This window comes from Bos grunniens, chromosome 26, assembly GCF_055505025.1.
Source record: "Bos grunniens cultivar Pamir isolate PY7600 chromosome 26, Bosgru_T2T1.0, whole genome shotgun sequence".
Classification (NCBI taxonomy): domain Eukaryota; kingdom Metazoa; phylum Chordata; class Mammalia; order Artiodactyla; family Bovidae; genus Bos; species Bos grunniens.
The window spans coordinates 26,691,667-26,713,570 of NC_141190.1; the positions used below are offsets into that span (position 1 = coordinate 26,691,667).

Here is a 21,904-nt window from a genome sequence, read left to right on the forward strand (position 1 = left end):
CTAACACTAGCAAGGGGGGCACTCTCCATCCCCCTTCTGATGTCTGTGTCAGAAGCTTTCTCTGTCAATATTTTTACTTTAATAAAACGCTGCTACACAAAAGCTCTTGAGTGATCAAGGCTGGTCCCTGGTCCGGAAGCTGAATCTTCTTCTTTGGAGATCAGAGATCTGACATTGTTCACCTTGAGCTATCGTTCTGATGAATAGATATGGTTTTAGACCCATCCAGTGTTTCAGGAATCACTAGGTGAATATGATACAGACAAGCTAGGGAATATACTTTGAGAAACACTGATTTCAATTGTACTGCTATTCATTGTGCCTGGGAGGTAAGTGATTACTTTAGTAATCAACTCATCAACTAATCAACACTTACCTAGAGACTTACCTATGACCTAGTTAGGTCATAGAAACATGTGCATATAGCCTTTATGAAATACTCACATTTTTCCTTCCTACTGATTTCTATTTAGTAAAATGGTAACTCTTGATTCTTACATATGCAGTTGAATAAGGTAAGAACAAAGCTTATTGGCAGAATTATCAATGATAATTATAAAAGAATCTCTTAAAATAATTATACTTGGAGACATAGCCTTTTCCTAATTGCAAAAAAAAAAAAAAGAGAGAGAGAGAAATACATTTTATGTGGTAAACTCAATGAAGTTGTGAAGTATTTGCAAACTTTTCAGAGAAGACTGAGATTTCCTATATATATACATATATATATGTATATATGTATAAGTTTTGCATGAAGTTTCAATATTTTCTTCTTGCATACCAACAAATCACAAGTGTTATATTCTCAACTATCCCAGTAGCCTTGTATGTTTTGTCCAGTTTGTATGGTTTGATTTGCTTTCTCTTAGATGTCAAGTAAAGTACTTGGTTGGCACATAATTAAAAGATCAATAATTCTCCTAAAGTGAAACAAGAGTGTTCTTTTTCAGTTCTGACATTAGCTGATGTTTCTCCAAGAGTGATTTTTGGTTGGTACTTTCCAGGTACAACGTTAAAGTAGGTTTTAGGCTACCTTACCCTCAAATGGCAGGGAAAAGTGCTTTAATGGGTAGGCTTAATGGGTAGTCTACCTTACCCTCAAATGGCAGGGAAAAATGCTTTAATGGGTAGTCCTCAATTTCAAGTTTGTCCATCATGATTTGTATTTAAACCATGGTTCTCTTGGTAGTGCTCATCTATTTGACTATCTCCAACGTATACATGCACATCTCAGGAACCTGTTTTGATTTTGTTGTAGGTTGATGTCATTGATTGTGTTCTTTACAACTCATATTGAAATTTCTTGGAACACCTAGAGGGTCCCCTAAGGGTCTCTAACCTCCCTGGCTTTACTGAGTACATTTTCCAGTGAACAATTACAACATACATTTGCAAGAGCTTTCAAAATTGATGTTCATAGGAACCACATACAGATCTCGACAATATAGATATGTACTCATTGAATCTGAAACAGGGACTGAGTCCATGTACTTCTAACAAGCTCCCAGGCATATGCTCGATGTTGCCAGTTTGTGAACCAAAAGTTCTGCACTGCACATTTGGCTCTTGCCAAGTGCTACTATCGGCTGTTGATCACATTTCCAGACATATACCCTATATACTCAACTGCATATACTTCTGTTGAGTGTGGCAATCTCCTCAGAAAATTCTCATTGATGATAACGATAATGTACTTGACATCAACTCTGTAGTCATTAAATGTTTTTTATCTCTAAAATCTATTTCCAAGAAAATATCTTGAAATTATGATTTGATCTTGGAAGACTGTCAGCACAGTAAGTGTGCCAAGTCTTTGTCATCCTTCAGAGATTTTTAAAGACTGTCTTAGAAATTATTGTTGTTGTTTACTTCTAAGAGCATTCATGGAAAGACAAAAGGAGAATAAGATACAACATACTGGAATTATATTCATTGAAATGTTGCAATAGAATATTTCTTAGAGGTGTTACAACAGTAATTTTATCTTCTTCATTTAAAAATATATGTTTTTCTAAATATTTTATTGTTCATATATATTAATTTTATAATAATTGTTATGAATTTTCAAAATCTTAGAATAACTTGTGTCTTTTCTTAAACCTCATGTTCACAATTTGCCATGATTTCTTACTCCTTGTTTCCTTGTTATTTATCACATTTTGCTTATTTTTCTAGTAGTACTTCCTGGAGAGACATTTTTTTAAACTTTATATTTTGTATTGGAGCACAGCTGATTAACAATGTTGTGGTAGTTTTAGGTGGACAGCAAAGGGACTCAACCATACATATACATGCATTTATTTGAGAGACATTTTTACAACTCCACATTTCTTAACACTTTGTTAGTGATATGATGTATACTCAGGATCTACCTGTTGATTGATCGCCAATTTTCTAGCTTTACTGAATTTGTATGTAGACTGTTTGAAAAGAAATTTAACACATCAAATAGCTTAAAATCACCAAGGTGTCTGATATTATTATACAGGTTTTTATTAAATACTGAAGTTTCCATCCCACATAAAGGTATAGTTCTGTGGTTTAGTACATGCCAAGAGAAAATAGATGGCAAGATATCCATGAAAACCCATGTAGAAAAATTTAGTGGCTAATACTCATAACCTCAACTCTTAACTCACTTGTCTGCACACATAGAAATGACTGTAATTCTGACCAGTCTAGGGTATTGATGGGCTGACACTGAGTAGATTCTGGGATGAAAAATTAAATGGTGTTCCCACTCCAGAGAAGATGCTAGTGAAAAGATTGAAATTACATGGGGTAGTTGCAAATGACATTAAATATCATTTCCTTTGTTTCTGCCAAGTTCTGCCAATTCGTTTAGCTTGATTTAAAGAACATATGATGAAAATGGAGAACAGTTTCTAATCACAGCGATTAATTACCTAGGACTAAATTCAAAGAGATTTTCTAATTAAAATTTCAAAGTATCTTAAATCTAATGTCATGCTCAAATGATGAGGCAACACAGGCATTTTTTAGAACAGCCTACAAGACATCAAGGAAGAACAGATATTCCCAAGTATACAGAAAAGTAGATTCTTGTTTAAAATGTTCTGAGTCTCAATCCATTGGGAGAAGCCATTCTTATTCCAGTTGTAAGTACAAAATCAGACATGGAGCTGCTGGGAGTGATCTGTGAGACTCATCAAGAACCATGTGTTGTGCAGAAAACAAATGTAAACTGTCAGGACATGATGAGATTCAAGAATAACCAACGGGGATAAGCAGTAAATAAGTTGCACTTGCATATTCATTCAACAAATATTTACTAGCTGCATTTTACATGTCATGTACTCTTCTAGGTACTGGCATATATCAGTAAATTAAATGGACATATCCCTACTTTTGTGGAGTTTATACAAGCAGATACAGAAATATAGGAAATGATGTAACAAATAAGTAGTTTTACTATTTTTGTATGTGAGAAAATAAGTGATACAGATAAAAGGAAAGTAGGAAGATGAGAGTACTGGTTATGGGATGGAAGTGAGGAGGGTTGCAATTTTAAGTAAAGCTCTCAGGGTAATCCTCATTGTTGTTTAGTTGCTAAGTTGTGTCTGACTCTTTGTGTACAGACTCCATGTACTGTAGTCCACCAGCTTCCTCTTTAAGAAAGAGTATTATTTGAAAAAGACTCAGAAACAGTGAGTGAATGAGTCATGTGGCTCTTTGGTGGAAGAACTGCCTCTTCCCTAGTGCAAATCCCTAATGCCTAGAGTATGCTTTACACATTCTAGGATTATCAAAGAAGCCTGTGTGTCTAGCTTGGAGTCAGCAGGTGGGAGATGTCATAGGATTTGGTTTTATCGATGTGACAGGCTCAGATCATGTAGATCATTGTAGGCCAAAGTAAGGCTTTGGCTACTCGACACATGTTCACATTTCAACGGTAATCCTAGTCTTCATTCTCTCTATACTTCCTTCTAGCCTATCTTTTGCCTATTACTCCAGGTGTTTCTTAACTTCCTACTTTTGCATTCCAGTCCCCTATAGTGAAAAGGACATCTTTTCGGGTGTTAGTTCTAAAAGGTCTTGTAGGTCTTCATAGAACTGTTCAACTTCAGGTTCTTCAGCATTACTGGTTGGGGCATAGACTTGGATTACTGTGATATTGAATGATTTGCCTTGGAAATGAACAGAAATCATTCTGTCATTTTTGAGATTGCATCCAAGTACTGCATTTCGGACTCCTTTGTTGACCATGATGGCTACTGCATTTCTTGGCCTTGGAATATGGAATGAAGCAGGGCAAAGACTAATAGAGTTTTGCCAAGAAAATGCACTGGTCATAGCAACACCCTCTTCCAACAACACAAGAGAAGACTCTACCCATGGACATCACCAGATGGTCAACACCAAAATCACATTGATTATATTCTTTGCAGCCAAAGATGGAGAAGCTCTATACAGTCAATCAAAACAAGACCCGGAGCTGACTGTGACTCAGATCATGAACTCCTTATTACCAAATTCAGACATAAATTGAAGAAAGTAGGGAAAACCACTAGACCATTCAGGTATGACCTAAATCAAATCCCTTATGATTATACAGTGGAAGTGAGAAATAGATTTAAGGGCCTAGATCTAATACATAGAGTGCCTGATGAACTATGGAATGAGGTTCGTGACATTGTACAGGAGACAGGGATCAAGACCACCTCCATGGAAAAGAAATGCAAAAAAGCAAAATGGCTGTCTGGGGAGGCCTTACAAATAGCTGTGAAAAGAAGAGAAGCGAAAAGCAAAGGAGAAAAAGAAAGATATAAGCATCTGAATGCAGAGTTCCAAAGAATAGCAAGAAGAGATCAGAAAGACTTCCTCAGTGATCAATGCCAAGAAATAGAGGAAAACAACAGAATGGGAAAGACTAGAGATCTCTTTAAAAAAATTAGAGATACCACGGGAACATTTCCTGCAAATATGGGCTCCATAAAGGACAGAAATGGTATGGACCTAACAGAAGCAGAAGATATTAAGAAGAGGTGGCAAGAATACACAGAAGAACTGTATTAAAAAGATCTTCACAACCCAGATAATCATGATGGTGTGATCACTGACCTAGAGCAAGACATCCTGGAATGTGAAGTCAAGTGGGCCTTAGAAAGCATCACGATGAACAAAGCTAGTGGATGTGATGGAATTCCAGTTGAGTTATTCCAAATCCTGAAAGATGATGCTGTGAAAGTGCTGCACTCAATATGCCAGCAAATTTGGAAAACTCAGCAGTGGCCACAGGACTGGAAAAGGTCAGTTTTCATTCCAATCCCAAAGAAAGGCAATGCCAAAGAATGCTCAAATTACCGCACAATTGCACTCATCTCATATGCTAGTAAAGTAATGCTCCAAATTCTCCAAGCCAGGGTTCAACAATACATGAACCGTGAACTTACAGATGTTCAAGCTGGTTTTAGAAAAGGCAGAGGAACCAGAGATCAAATTGCCAACATCCGCTGGATCGTGGAAAAAGCAAGAGAGTTCCAGAAAAACATCTATTTCTGCTTTATTGACTATGCCAAAGCCTTTGACAGTGTGGATCACAATAAACTGTGGAAAATTCTAAAAGAGATAGGAATATCAGACCACCTGACCTGCCTCTTGAGAAATCTGTATGCAGGTCAGGAAGCAACAGTTAGAACTGGACATGGAACAACAGACTGGTTCCAAATAGGAAAAGGAATACGTCAAGGCTGTATATTGTCACCCTGCTTATTTAACTTATATGCAGAGTACATCATGAGAAATGCTGGACTGGAAGAAACACAAGCTGGAATCAAGATTACAGGGAGAAATCTCAATAACCTCAGATATGAAGATGACACCACCCTTATGGCAGAAAGTGAAGAGGAACTAAAAAGCCTCTTGATGAAAGTGCAAGTGGAGAGTGAAAAAGTTGGCTTAAAGCTCAACATTCAGAAAACGAAGATCATGGCATCCGGTCCCATCAGTTCATGGAAATAGATGGGGAAACAGTGTCAGACTTTATATTTTTGGGCTCCAAAATCATTGCAGATGGTGACTGCAGCCATGAAATTAAAAGATGCTAACTCCTTGGAAGGAAAGTTATGACCAACCTAGATAGCATATTCAAAAGCAGAGACATTACTTTGCCAACAAAGGTCTGTCTAGTCAAGGCTATGGTTTTTCCTGTGGCCATGTATGGATGTGAAAATTGGACTGTGAAGAAGGCTGAGCACCGAAGAATTGATGCTTTTGAACTGTGGTGTTGGAGAAGACTCTTGAGAGTCCCTTGGACTGCAAGGAGATCCAACCAGTCCATTCTGAAGGAGATCAGCCCTGGGACTTCTTTGGAAGGAATGATGCTAAAGCTGAAACTCCAGTACTTTGGCCACCTCATGCGAAGAGTTGACTCATTGGAAAAGACTCTGATGCTGGGAGGGATTGTGGGCAGGAGGAGAAGGGACGACAGAGGATGAGATGGCTGGAAGGTATCACTGACTCGATGGATGTGAGTCTGAGTGAACTCCAGGATTGGTGACGGACAGGGAGGCCTGGCATGCTGTGATTCATGGGGTCGCAAAGAGTCGGACACGACTGAGTGACTGAACTGAACTGAGCTTACCTTTTAACATGAGTTAATATCTTTCAGCCTGTTTATATGGTGTCTTTTCTTACTACCTGTGCTCTTGCAATAAGAATAAACTTGATTTATGTCTTTGCATATTCCAATTCATGCTAAACTCAATGGGTATATTTGTTTTCCTATGGTACAGGGAGTTTTTCTCTGTAAAATCATCATCTATGTTTGTCATTGCTTCTAGAATTAAATCAAAACTTCTCTCTTGACCTTGCAGGATCTGACTCCTACCTACTTCTCAACCTAACAGTTTCCTGTGCACCATTCAATGCAGCCTGCGTGTTAAGTCGCTTCGTCATTCTGACACTTTGTGATCCTATGGACCATAACCCTTCAGGATCCTAGTCCATGGAATTCTCCAGGCAAAAATAGTGGAGTGGCTTTCCTTCTCCAGGGGATCTTCCTGACCCAGGGATAGAACCCATGTATCTAAGGTCTCCTGCATTGCAGGCCAGTTCTTTACCTCTAGCACCACCGGGAAACCTTTCTTCTTTCCAATTTCTATCTCTTTGCTCATGCCACTTTTTAAACATCTTCTCTCCTCAACACCTTTCCATTCTTTATGTCTTCCCAAATGCCAGAGCCATCTTTATCATCACCCGTAATCTCAGCAACAAGTGACATCTCACGTTTCCAAACCTCCAGCACTTTACTTTTACTTCTCCTAGGACAGATCCTAGGGTCTGAAATATTGTTAAGTGGACTCAAAATCTGTTGGGAGTTAAATCTGTGTCTTATTCATGTTTTTATTCCCCACAGAATGTGGAAATGTTAGTGTACTTATAAATATTGATAGAATGAATTTCAGCACTCAATCTGTAAGCATAGGTAGGGTTTTAACATTATTGACACAAACCCATTCTGGACATAATGGTCAGTCCTCCATCTTGACCCATGGGCCTTTAACTTTGGATTACAGATACCTTTGTACTCTTTATGACTGCCCATGCTTCAAGCCCAAGACAAGGAATACAGGATTAATTTAGGAATCCATCATATTTTTAAAGCCATGACAACTTGCTGTATCATAAATATAGCAGATCACCCAGAAGCATAAATAATGGAAATGCTGCCTTGAGGGCAATAAAAGTGATTGATGCTCTGAGTTGCTGTTAACCCTGGTTATCCTTGTTCCGTGTGGATCTTTGTTGCCTTCCTCTCTGCCTGAGATTGGAACTGCAGAAGCAATATCTGTGAAAAAAATCAGATGTCAGACATCCACTGTGCCTTTCTAGTCTGAATTTGCAAATGAGGGGTAAGGTATCTGATTCAGAATAAACTAGGTTCACACATACAGATGTGTTCTTATTGTATTCACATTATTAATTGAGGAGCACTGAATTGAGGTAGGATGTTAGGTAGGTAGGCAGATGTTGAATGAATTCCATTTAGGTTCTGATATGCTGAAAATGGATATTTTGCTGAAAATTTGATCCAAGAAGCATCATGTTAGAAAGGAAAGAATGCTATCTGAAGGTAAGAATACATGATTCTCATTCTATTTTTGCTACTAATTATTTTCGTTAGGTAGTGTGAGTTTCTCAGCCTCTTCCATCATGTCTCTGGCCCTGTATATATGCAATCATAGAAGACAGACAAGCCTACTATGAATTATGAACTATATGCCTACTTTATGCAAAATGCTTTACAAAACTTTTCTGATTCTAAGCTTTTCAATGATCTGCTATTATGTCCATTTTACAGATGATAAGATTGGGGTTCAGAGAAGCTATGTCACTTTCCCATGATTATGTGAAAATAAAAGGAAAATCTGAATTCTAGCTAATTCTAGCCAAAGGTTATAATGAAAACTGAATATGTGAAAGTTAAAAAAAAAAAAAAAAAAAAAGCTTGTTCCTGTTCTAACATTCTTTGATTGTCATCCAATAGTACTGTGGAGTTTTTTATACAATGGTGAGTACTAAGACTAGAGTGATGATTTTGCTAACTCTTTTTTTTTATTTATTTAAATTTATTTGTTTTAATTAGAGGCTAATTACTTTACAATATTGTATTGGTTTTGCTAACTCTTAATCCCTCGTCAATCTCTGACTCCTTTATGAAGGAGAACAAGTCTGCTCTTTAAAAAGCTTCCCAAATCAAGTCATACCAGAAGGAGTAATTATTGATTGGCTAGCCAAGAACAGCACTTCCATTTTCAATTAAAAAACAAACAAAAAACAAAGATCTTGTCAAAATAATATTCAGTTTCATCAATGTGAATTCTTTCACTGGGACCTTCTGCAGATTGGAATTCTGATTTGGGAAAACTTCTATATCTAGCACAGTGGGGAGCTTGAACTTTGTTTTCTTGGAGGCCTTTTAAAATGAGTAGTTTTATTTTTCTCTGTTAGAGCAGCAACAAAGCATGTGCTTTGCTCTCTCTAGGTCTGTGTTCATATTAGCACTGCCTGAACTGTGGTACATCACCCCTTCTTTATCCAAAATGTTTGTTCATCTCTTAAGATCCTGTTCAATGTCTTTTTTTCCAGGAGGTTTTCTATAGGTACTAAACCTGTTATGCCATTCTAGCCCCCATCAGTTCTGTTTTTCATTAGAATTACATTACTGTAACAAATAAATCCTTATATTCCCAGGAGGGCCTAGTGCAGTATTTTATAAAGAATATCATTTTAATATTAATTTGTGTTAGGAATCAATGAATCTATTATATAATTCATAATTTATGAGGATTAAATGGTGAAGGAGGGAAGGTACTGCCTTAGACTGGCTCACTCACAGATAAACCCATCAGAAGTAGAGTCCAGCCGGGCTCAAGCCTGACCTGTTAAGTTCTTTCTCCACTTTGTTTTCTATGACCCCCCCACAGCATTCACCCTCCATCACAGTGAGTGCAACTCACAAACAAACCTACCGGGCAATTCGACAATTTGTCATAAAGTAGATGTCTGAGAGTGGCAGGAAGGTACATGGACATATCAGTTCCCTAACAGGGTAATTGTCTGGGTGTCTACAGAGTTACTTATGCTAATCACTCATCTCTCTCAACTGCAGAGGCCAGTCTGTTGCCAAGAAGCCTAGGGGAGAGTATTGTTTTGCTAAAAATACTTTCCTTTCAGGAAGGGGGACGTCAGTTCTCCCTCTGCTTTAGGATCTGAGGTTCAATTTCATGGCGTTTAGAGCTGATCCAAGCCAGTTTGGACAGAATCACAGCTTCTCATCTGCATTGTACACTCAGGCACGTGAGACATGGTATTCGGCCTTTGAACTGCATTTAGCAACACACGGAAACACAGGAACACACAGAGACCAAAAATGTCTCTTTGAGATGAAAGTGGTGACAAGAGAAAGAAAGAAGAGGTGACTCAAACAATGTGGGGTGTTCCTCTTGCTCGTGTCTCAGCTTTAACGTACTTCCTAGAGAGCCCACTTACTCTCCACATTTTCTGCTAGTAATTGCTCAAAAATCTTCTCTAAAGAGATGATTAAGATCCTCATGCCATTCTCAATTAAACCATGTGGGCAAAAAGCAACAGTTAGTCAAAGTATCAATAGGTACTTCAAAAAGTTTGTCAGCAATAACTTTTAGACAACTGCCTGGTTCTAAAGCTCTGAAGTGGATTCAGTCCAACAGTCTGGAATGAGCCTGCCCTGACACTGACAGTTGTTTTCTTTCTTCCTGATGGAGTTCATTTTGGTCTTTCTCTGACTCCCAGAGGAGATCAATCCAGAAACCCAGTGTGCCCCATCAGTGTGTTATAGCTCAGAGATCAAGAAATGAACACTGGTTCATGTATCGTGCAATGATCATAGGAAGTCCCTTCTTCACGGCCCTTCCTTCTCTCCCACCCCAGTGAGAGAGGGACGGCTGTAGAGAGGAAAGTAGCAAGTGGCTGTCTGAACACATGTTTGTAACCTTGGGGATAATAGAGGCTCCTGTTGTGGGTGAGCAACTAGGGATTCTATTCCTGGCCATCAACCATCGTCTTGGTCTCAGAGGAGTCCTGAAAGTCCTTTACGGAGACAAAAGCAAGGGTTGGGGGTAGGGGGAGTCTCTTTTTTCAAACCTACAACAAGAAAAAGTTCTATGGTAGGGAAAGGCTCTGCTAGTCATACAGTCATGGGTAGCTTAAAAAAAATAAAAAATCTATGCCAGTCAAGCCAGGATTCTAACATGTCTTTAAATGTACGAGATTTTCCTGGTTTTCTTTTTTTCTTAATTTTTTTTTTAATTTTGGAAGTTACAGCGTAGATGTAGTCTACAATCACCCATAGTAAACCTGCCTGCTAGTCCAGATTTTCTGGCTTTCCCAATTTGTAAGGTCTAATTAAAAGCAAAGCCTTTTATTCCAGAGGGACTTTCTCTACATGCCAGAGGCTGAGTTGCAACAACTTGCTTGACTAGTTTTGCAACTTTACAAGAGTCTGGGGAATTCAGTCTCCCCCAAAACATGCTGTGTTACTGTGTGATTAAAGTGTTTCCAGATTTACTCACACTCAGAGCCAGAAACAGAAACAGGCTTCCACTGCCCTCCCTGACCTTGAACAGGGGTCCATTTAGTGGGGACTGAGTCTTTCCCTATAATAGAACTTTTCCTTGTTACAGGTTTGAAAAAAGAGACTCTCCCCACCTTGTTTTTGTCTCAATAAAGGACTTTCAGGACTCCTCAGAGACCAAGAAAATGGTTGAAGGCCAGGAATAGAATCCCTAGTTGCTCACCCACAACAGGAGCCACTGTTATCCCCAGGGTTACAAACGCGTGTTCAAACAGCCACTTGCTACTTTGCTCTCTACAGCTGTCCTTCTGACTTTCACTGGGGTGGGAGATAAAGAAGGGCGGTGAAGAAGGGACTTCCTGTGGTCATCACAGGACACATGAAACAGTGTTCATTTATTGATCTGTGAGCTGTAACACACCGTTGGGGGCACAGTGGGTCTCTAGATTGATTATTGTGGGACTGGAGAGGAAAATCCAGCATTCCTTGATGAGAGATTTAAAGGAAATCCTTACAGAACAAATGCTTTGAATTCCACAAAAGCATTGCTTGTTTTAAGATTGTGTGTGGGTGCTAAGTTGCTTCAGTCATGTCCGACTCTGTGCAACCTTATGCACTGTAGCCTGCCCAGCTCCTCTATCTATGGGATTCTCTGGGCAAAAACACTCTAGGAGTGTGTTGCCATGCCCTCATCTAGGGGATCTTGCCGATCCAGGGAGGGAACCCACATCTCTCACGTCTCCTGCATTGGCTGGTGAGTTCTTTACCACTAGCACTACTTAAAACACCCTTAAGATTGCATAGAAGCAGTTTAAATTCATCATCAAAAGGATATATTCTGCAAGAGGAAAAGGAAAATATTAACAAATGGGAAACAAACCTATTAATACAAAGGTTATAACCAAAGTTGTTGAATAAACTACTAATGTAGAAGATGGATTAGTCAAAGAATAGGAATTCTTTGCCACGTTAATTTAAGTAGGGATAGTTTCTGGTTGTGCAGAGGAACTTTCAGAGATGATCAAATCCAATAGTTTCTCATAGAGCAAGCAGTTGCAAAGATCTTCTAGTGTCTTACTTGCTATTGTGAGTATGTGACTCATGGTGTCTTGAGGTATAACCTGGCTATTTCCTGATGCACTTGTTAATCCACTCCTTGCTGCATAACCTTGAGCTTCTGTTACATGTCCTGAAGCATCAATTTCTTATTACAAAATAATGGGATCTACCGAAGTGATCATTAAGTTTTCTTAAAACGTGCTATTAAACTATCTATATTAATTTTGTTCTATAGATGTGTGTCATGTACTATATTTGCAAATACTTCTCTCTAAACCAGTTCATTTAAAAATAATCTAAAATAATACTTGAGGCTCACCTCAAATACAATCTAGAGAAATACAGGTTTGATGAGCTGATTTAACTTTTTAAAGTGAAAGTGAAGTCGCTTAGTCATGTCCGACTCTTAGTGATCCTATGGACTGCAGCCCACCAGACTCTCCCGTCCCTGGGATTCTCCAGGCAAGAACACTGAAGTGGGTTGCCATTTCCTTCTCCAATGCATGAAAGTGAAAAGTGAAGTCACTCAGTCATGTCCAACTCTTAGCGACCCCATGGACTGCAGCCCACCAGGCTCCCCCGTCCCTGGGATTTTCCAGGCAAGAGTACTGGAGTGGGGTGCCAAGATACACAAAAATAAATATTGAAAAAAAGTATTTATACATCCCCAATTATCTCATGTGTCACATTAATATGTGACAGCAATTCAAAAGGAAAGCAACTAAATCCTATAATCAGAATATTAATTTTATAAAAGATTTTTGACTTTTCTCAATGTTTTTAAAGTAACATGCAAGTATTCTAATTATAACATGAAGTGAGATGAGGTCATTTTATAGTAAGTTGCTTTCTTTCAATGAACCAACAAGCCAATGTAAACCAATGCAGTAATAGAGTCTTATTTTCTGTGAAAAAAGCTAGAATCTTAACACTTTAAGAGACAACATTTGACAAGAGTGAATCATAGAAACTTAACCTACCCTTTCCACTGTTCTTCCTGAAGGAGATTTGAAAGGAGAATTACCAAATTTCAGCTCCAAATTTACACACAAAGCAAAACATGATGTTTCAGACTGAAGTATTATGAAAAAATAAGAAGGAAAAACACATGCCCTAATAACAAGGAACATATAATGAAATTGCTCCCTCAACCATTGCTTTAGCAGAGCTTGTGAGATGCTGTAGTGAATCCTTTATCTGGAAGGGCCCACCTATAATTACGTAAAGTAAAGAGACCATTTTTCTATAACAATTAAAACCAATTACCTTTACTTTGGAATAAAAACAAACATTTACTGGGCTTATGTATCCTAATTTCCATAAATCTAACATTGTCTAATATCATCATAGTAATTATTGGACCCATGGTAACTACACACACACCAGAAGAAATAAATTAAATCATGTTGCGTCTGGATGCCAGGTGCCTGCCCTCCTGAAAAGTACCAGAACTTGCGCTCAGTCTGAGGTGAATAAATTAATTGGACCTTCCCTCTCTGTAATTAATTTATACTTTTATAGAGGAAAACAATGCATAGAACTCTAAGTGAGGAGAGAAATAGAGCTATTGGTGACAGTATTTTTTTTTAATTTTATTTTATTTAACTTTACAATATTGTATTGGTTTTGCCATATATCAAAATGAATCTGCCACAGGTATACATGTGTTCCCCATCCTGAAACCTCCTCCCTCCTCCCTCCCCATACCATCCCTCTGGGTCATCCCAGTGCACCAGCCCCAAGCATCCAGTATCGTGCATTGAACCTGGACTGGTGACTCATTTCATATATGATATTATACACAGCAAAAGAGACACTGATGTATAGAACAGTCTTTTGGACTCTGGGAGAGGAAGAGGGTGGGATGATTTGGGAGAATGGCATTGAAATATGTATAATATCATATATGGTGACAGTATTTTTAAACTGAAAAGTATAAATCTTGTTTTCAACTCAACAACCTGGCATGTTGAGTTTAATATGCCTATTTATAGTTTTAAAGATGTCTAGAAATTTCTGATTTTGGCAAGGGTAGTGTACTTATCAAATCCATGTTTAAAAGACAATTTATCTTGAATATATGGGTCATCTTGCTGTATCAAAGCAGATTCTCAGCGTATTAAAGCTTTGAAAGGCTATATTCTTTGCAAATAGATAGAACACCGTTCATAGAACTAATGGATACACAGGAAAGAAAACACAGAAGGATGGTAGAGAAATCTCCAGTGTTATATCACCCACTTATTTTAAAGGTAGATGTGTGATGACCACGTTCATTCGGGGCTGAGGCTTTGGTCCTTCTGAAAAAAAGTGATGTTTCACAGATAATGGATTTTTAAATGATTTTACAATGGATAGGTATGAAGATTTCTGTTAGTTAAAACTAGGACTCTTAGGAACATAAAGATGATGGTCTTAAGCATTTAGTTCTGGAGGGAACAGAAAGATCATTTAATCCACGCAACTTCTTTTAAAGATGACAAAACAGAAGCCTGAAGCATTTGGTAAATTGCCTGAAGTTTCATGACTTTGCTTCTGAAGTCTCATGCTCTTTTGCTTTGATAGAGCCAAAGCAAAAACAACACCCAGTTGTGGATGTGACTGGTGATGGAAGCAAAGTCAGATGGTGTAAAGAATAATATTGCATAGGAACCTGGGGTATTAGGTCCATGAATCAAGATAAATTGGAAGTGGTCAAACAGGTGATGGCAAAAGTAAACATTAACGTTTTAAGAATCAGTTCAGTTCAGTTCAGTCGCTCAGTTGTGTCCGACTCATGGCTGAAAAGTGGGAAAGGGTTTGAACCCAGACACAGTCCATGGATCACAAAGAGTCAGACATAACTTAGCAACTAAACAACATCAACAACCCTGACAAATAATGTGCTTTTTAGAGTTCAGCATTCTCACTGCGCTTGGATTCCACTCTGGTTTAACAGAACCAGAAAACACAATGCAACAAGCCAACACATGACTGTACTGGAAAGGCATGGAGTTTTTACTGCTTGACTGAATCTAAAGAAAAACACTTTGTTTCCTAAAATGAGCTTAGGAAAAATACTCACTTTCTCTGATTAGAAGAAAAGCAACATCGGTGCTTTGACTGTGATTGATGTATCCATAATTAACAATATAAATATGATAAAACAGATTTATATGCTTACTGATCCCTCAGAAAGAATATTCATAATAGATAAGCACTTTTTTTCCTTTAGGGTAAATTATTAGCTTCATCCTTCTGCTGGTCTTTCAGAAAAAAAATTATGATCCAGGTGCTGCTTCAATGAAAATGTCAACCTAGAGCATCAACTTAGAAATTCATAATGTGAATCTCATTTTAAAAATTTGCATGTGTGTTCATTAATGTGAACATTAACGGCAGAGCCAAAGCAAAAACAACACAAACTTGTAGATGTGACTGGTGATGGAAGCAAAGTGCGATGGTATAAAGAATAATACTGCATGGGAACCTGGAATGTTAGGTCCATGAATCAACATAAATTGGAAGTGGTCAAACAGGAGATGGCAAGAGTGAACATCAACATTTTAGGAATCAGCTCAGTTCAGTTCAGTCGCTCAGTCGTGTCTGACTCTTTGTGACCCCTTGGACTGCAGAACCCCAGGCTTCCCAGTCCATCACCAACTCCTGGAGCTTACCCAAACTCATGTCCATTGAGTAAGTGATGCCATCCAACATCTCAAACTCTGGCATCCCCTTCTCTTCACACCTTCAATCTTTCCCAGATCAGGGTCTTTTCCAATGAGTCAGTTCTTCGCATCAGGTGGCCAAAGAATTGGAGTTTCAGCTTCAGCATCAGTCCTTCCAATGAATATTCAGGGCTGAATTCCTTTAGGATTGACTGGTTAGATCTCCTTGTAGTCCAAGGGCTCTCAAGAGTCTTTTGGAACACCACAGTTCAAAAGTATCAATACTTTGGTGCTCGACTTTCTTTATATTATAACTCTCATATCCATACATGACTACTGGAAAAAACATAGCTTGACTAGACAGACCTTTGTTGGCAAAGTAATGTCTCTGCTTTTTAATATGCTGTCTGAGATGGTCATAGTTTTTCTTCCAAGGAGCAAGCGTCTTCTAAGTTCATGGCTGTAGTTCCTATCTGCAGTGATTTTGGAGTCCAAAAAAATAAAGTCTCTCACTGTTTCCATTGTTTCCCCATCTATTTGCCATGAAGTGATGAAACCAGATGCCATGATCTTTGTTTTCTGAATGTTGAGTTTTAAGCCAACATTTTCACTCTCCTCTTTCACTTTCATCGAAAGACTTTTTGGTTCTTCTTTGCTTTCTGCCATAAGGGTATTGTCATCTGCATATCTGAGGTTATTGATATTTCTCCTGGCAATCTTGATTCCAGCTTGTGTTTCTTCCAGTCCAGCATTTCACAGAATGTACTCAGAATATAAGTTATATAAGCCAGGTAACAAAATACTGCATTGACATACTCCTTTTTCTATTTGGAACCAGTCTGTTGTTCCATGTCCAATTCTAACTGTTGCTTCTTGACCTGCATACAGATTTCTCATGAGGCAGGTGAGGTGGTCTGGTATTCCCATTTCTTGAAGAATTTTCCATGGTTTGTTGTGGTCCACACTGTCAAAGGCTTTGGTATAGTTAATAGAGCAGAAGTAGATGTTTTTCTGAAATTCTCTTGCTTTTTCTATGATCCAACAGATGTTGGCAATTTCACCTCTGGTTCCTCTGCCTTTTCTAAGTTCCAGCCTGAACATCTGGTAGTTCACAGTTCACATATTGTTGAAGACTGGCTTGGAGAATTTTGAGCATTACTTTGCTAGCATGTGAGATAAGTACAGTCTGTGGTAGTTTGAACATTCTTTGGTATTGCCTTTCTTTGGGATTGTTTGGAATGAAAACTGACCTTTTCCAGTCTTGTGGCCACTGCTGAGTTTTCCAAACTTGCTGGTATATTGGGTGCAGCATTTTCACAGCATCATTTTTTAGGATTTGAAATAGCTCAACTGGAATTCCATCACCTCCACTAGCTTTGTTTGTAGGGATGCTTCCCAAGTCTCACTTGACTTCGCATTCCAGGATGTCTGGCTCAAGGTAAGTGATACACTATTGTGGTTATGGGGGTCTTGAAGATATTTTTGTGTAGTTCTTCTGTGTATTGTTGCCACCCCTTCCTAATATCTTTAGCTTCTGTTAGGTCCATGCTATTTCTGTCCTTTATTGTGCCCATCTTTGCATGAAATATTCCTTTGGTATCTCTGATTTTCTTGAAGAGATCTCTAGTCTTTTCCATTCTATTGTTTTCCTCTATTTCTTCACATTGATCACTGAGGAAAGCTTTCTTATCTCTCCTTGCTATTCTTTGGAACTCTGCATTCAAATGGGTATATCTTGTATTTTCTCCTTTAGCTTCTGTTCTCAGCTATTTGTAAGGACTCCTCAGACAACCATTTTGCCTTTTTGAATTTCTTTTCCTTTGGGATGGTCTTGATCACTGCCTCCTGTACAATGTCAGGAACTTCTGTCCATAGTTCTTCAGGCACTCTGTCTATCAGATCTGTCTGCCCCTTCAGTCTGTTTGTCACTTCCACTGTATAATCATAAGGGATTTGAGTTAGGTCATACCTAAATCATCTTGTGGTTTTCCCTACTTTCTTCAATTTAAATCTGAATTTGGCAATAAGGAATTCATCATCTGATCCACAGTCAGCTCCTGGTCTTATTTTTGCTTACTGTATAGAACTCGACATGGAACAACAGACTGGTTCCAAACAGGAAAAGGAGTACGTCAAGGCTGTATATTGTCACCCTGCTTATTTAACTTTTATGCAGAGTACATCATGAGAAATGCTGGGCTGGAAGAAGCACAAGCTGGAATCAAGATTGCTGAGAGAAATATCAATAACCTCAGATATGCAGAGGACACCACCCTTATGGCAGAAAGTGAAGAGGAACTAAAAAGCCTCTTGATGAAAGTGAAAGAGGAGAGTGAAAAAGTTGGCTTAAAGCTCAACATTCATAAAACGAAGATCATGGCATCTGTTCCCATCACTTCATGGGAAATAGATGCGGAAACAGTGGAAACAGTGTCAGACTTTATCTTTTTTTGGCTGCAAAATCACTGCAGATGGTGATTACAGCCATGAAATTAAAAGATGCTTACTCCTTGGAAGGAAAGTTATGACCAACCTAGATAGCATATTCAAAAGCAGAGACATTACTTTGCCAACAAAGGTCCGTCTAGTCAAGGCTATGGTTTTTCCTGTGGTCATGTATGGATGTGAGAGTTGGACTCTGAAGAAGGCTGAGCACCGAAGAATTGATGGTTTTGAAGTGTGGTGTTGGAGAAGACTCTTGAGAGTCCCTTGGACTGCAGGGACATCCAACCAGTCCATTCTGAAGGAGATCAGCCCTGGGTGTTCTTTGGAAGGAATGATGCTAAAGCTGAAACTCCAGTTCTTTGGCCACCTCATGCAAAGAGTTGAATCATTGGGAAAATCTCTGATCCTTGGAGGAATTGGGGACAAGAGGAAAAGAGGATGACAGAGGATGAGATGGCTGGATGGCATCACTGACTCAATGGATGTGAGTTTGAATGAACTCTGGGAGTCAGTGATGGACAGGGAGGCCTGGCGTGCTGCAATTCATGGGGTCACAAAGAATCGGACACGACTGAGTGACTGAACTGAACTGACCTGAACTGATAGAGTTTCTCCATCTTTGGCTGCAAAGAATATAATCAATCTGATTTTGGTATTGACCATCTGGTTGTATCCATGTGTAGAGTCTTCTCTTGTGTTGTTGGAAGAAGGTGTTTGCTCTTACCAGTGAATTCTCTTGGCAAAACTCTATTAATCTTTGTCCTGCTTCATTCTGTATTCCAAGGCCAAATTTGCCTGTTACTCCAGGTATCTCTTGACTTCCTACTTTTGCATTCCAGTCCCCTATAATGTAAAGGACATCATTTTTGGGTGTTAGTTATACAACTTCTTGTAGGTCGTCATAGAACCATTCAACTTCAGCTTTTTCAGCATTACTCATTAGGACATATACTTGGATTACTTTGATATTGAATAGTTTGCCTTGGAAACGAACCTTGATCATTCTGTCATTTTTTGAGAATGTATCCAAGTACTGCATTTCAGACTCTTTGTTGACTATGAGGGATACTCCATTTTTTTTCTAAGGAATTCTTGGCCACAGTAGTAGATATAATAGTCATCTGAGTTAAATTCACCCAATCCAGTCCATTTTAGTTCACTGATACCTCAGATATGCATACGATACCACCCTTATGGCAGAAAGCAAAGAAAAACTAAAGAGCCTCTTGATGAAAGTGAAAGACGATAGTGAAAAAGTTGGCTCAATACTCAAAATTCAGAAAACTAAGATTATGACATCTGGTCCCATCATTTCATGGCAAATAGATGGGGAAAAACATGGAAACAGTGAGAGACTGTATTTTCTTGGGCTCCAAAATCCCTGCAGATGGTGACTGCAGCCATGAAATTAAAAGACACTTGCTCCTTGGAAGAAAAGCTATGACCAACCTAGACAGCATATTTAAAAGCATAGACATTACTTTGCCAACAAAAGTCCATCTCGTCAAAGCTATGGGTTTTTCAGTAGTCATGTATGAATGTGTGATTTGGACTATAAGGAAAGCTGTATGCTGAACAATTGATGCTTTTGAGCTGTAGGGTTGGAGAAGACTCTTGACTGCAAGAAGATCCAACCAGTCTATTCTAAAGGAAATCAGTTCTGAATATTCATTGGAAAGACTGATGCTGAAACTGAAACTCCAATACTTTGGTCACTTGATGTGAAGAGCTGACTCATTGGAAAAGACCCTGATACTGGGAAAGATCGAAGGTATGAGGAGAAGGGGATGCCAGAGTATGAGATGGTTGGATGGTATCACTGACTCTATGGCCATGAGTTTGGGTAAGCTCCAGGAGTTGGTGATGGACAGGGGAGCCTGGCTTGCTGCAGTCTACGGGGTCACAAAGAGTTGTGAGCGACTGAACTGACTAAATTATTAATGTGTTTTCATGAAATCTGACATATTCAAGAACTTCTGTCTAATTTATATAATGATACATCTTCAATATGTTTGAGCATAGCAAAACAAATGCATTTTTGTGTTACTAACTCTTAAAGATAAATAAAGCTGTGCTGATAGAAATTTTCTGAAAGGGTGTTCCTTTTGGTCTCTGATTTGTCTGGTATTTATTGATATCCATAAGTATGTCTGTTATTTGATTCTTTTTCTTTCTTAGCATTGAAAATTATACCATTAATTGCTTTCTTTTCCACATGAAAATTTATTGATGGTGATCATACTGTAAGAATAGAAAAAAGCGGTCTCCTGACGAATCTCACATTTTATATGGTTTGGAACTTACACTTGAGCCTCCAGGCTTGATGTGACAGGTATACTTTGTAAGACTGAAGTTATCAGCAAAATGCCCTGGAGGATAATAAAACTCTGGGAGAGAGGATGGTGTGTACATGAGATGATGGATCTGTGACCTGCAAAGTAGACTCTATAAATTTCAACCATCAAAACCACAGAAGGAACAATTCTCCTTCCCTAATGAGCTTGGCACTCTCTTATGAAATAGCTGGTTCTGCAACCCCGTTAAGCAATATTGAGGCCCCTGGAAATGTAGTTTACACAGGTGGAAGCAACTTACTTACCCATGGGACTGAAAGATCTGCTGGGAAAGGATAAGAAGGACTCATTTGGCCCAAAATTTCAAACACCATAAAAGAAGGGGAAGAGGAGGCTGTAAGTGGGGACCATAGCAATGAGGCACAGAGGAATAACTAGGACTCCTCAAATTAAAGCAATGCTGTAAAGAAATTACCTGGAAACATAAGTATTAGGCACTGAATGAAATTATATCTTCCTTATAGGTCTTTGAATATATTCTGCCCGAGCCAGCTGCAACTCAGCCATCAGTGTTCCTTAACACCTGTACAGCAGGAAAAATATCAATTTGGTGCTCCTAGATAATCCCTGGAAAGAGAGAAAGACTTACACAAAAGGTAAGCCTTGGGCTAAGAACTGAAGAAAGCATAGGGATTTCTGTGGTGTTCAAAAGAGGAGGGACTGCTTGGTAAAGAAGCAGCTTATAAAGGTAGAAGAGACTAAAAGTGGAAGCGAAAGAAGTTTACTAAGAGTGTTGAAGTATGAGAATGACCAAGTAAGCAAAAGCCAAATTTTGAAGTACCTTGTTTGTCATGCATAAAAACGTGAGCTATTAAAGAAGTTTGCATGTGGATATGAATACTCATATATGCATTTGAGAAAGTTTACCCTGATTAACATGGGCTTCCCATGTGGTACTAGTGGTAAAGAACCCAAATGCCAATGCAGGAAATGTGAGTAAGAGATATGGGTTCTGTCCCTGGGTTGGAAAGATCTCCTTGAGAAGAGCATGGCAACCTACTCGTTTTCTTGCCTGGAGAATGCCTTGGGCAGAGGAGCCTGGTGGGCTACAGTCCACAGGATCTCAGAGTCTGACATGACTGAAGGAATAGCATGCACGGGTAGAAAATGGGTCTCCTGTATTGCAGGTGGATTCTTTACGATCTGAGCCACCAGGGAAGCCCAAAGGGTAGTATGGTAGACAGAATAATGGGCAAAGATGTCCACATCCTAGTCCCCTGAACCTGTGAGAATGTTACCTTACATGGCACAAGCAATTTCGCAGCTATTCTTACATTAAGGACTTTGTATTGGGGGAATTATTCTGGACTATCCAGGTTGGA

The 21,904-nt window shown here is 38.8% G+C and overlaps 1 long non-coding RNA gene across 1 annotated transcript in view; it reads left to right on the forward strand.

The window, feature by feature from the left end:
* LOC147344290 (uncharacterized) overlaps positions 1-21,904 on the forward strand; it is a 611,360-nt gene that overhangs the window by 561,843 nt on the left and 27,613 nt on the right. The window contains exon 7 of the long non-coding RNA XR_015155372.1: positions 21,047-21,178. This is a non-coding gene — a long non-coding RNA (uncharacterized LOC147344290). The remainder of the gene's footprint in view (positions 1-21,046; positions 21,179-21,904) is intronic.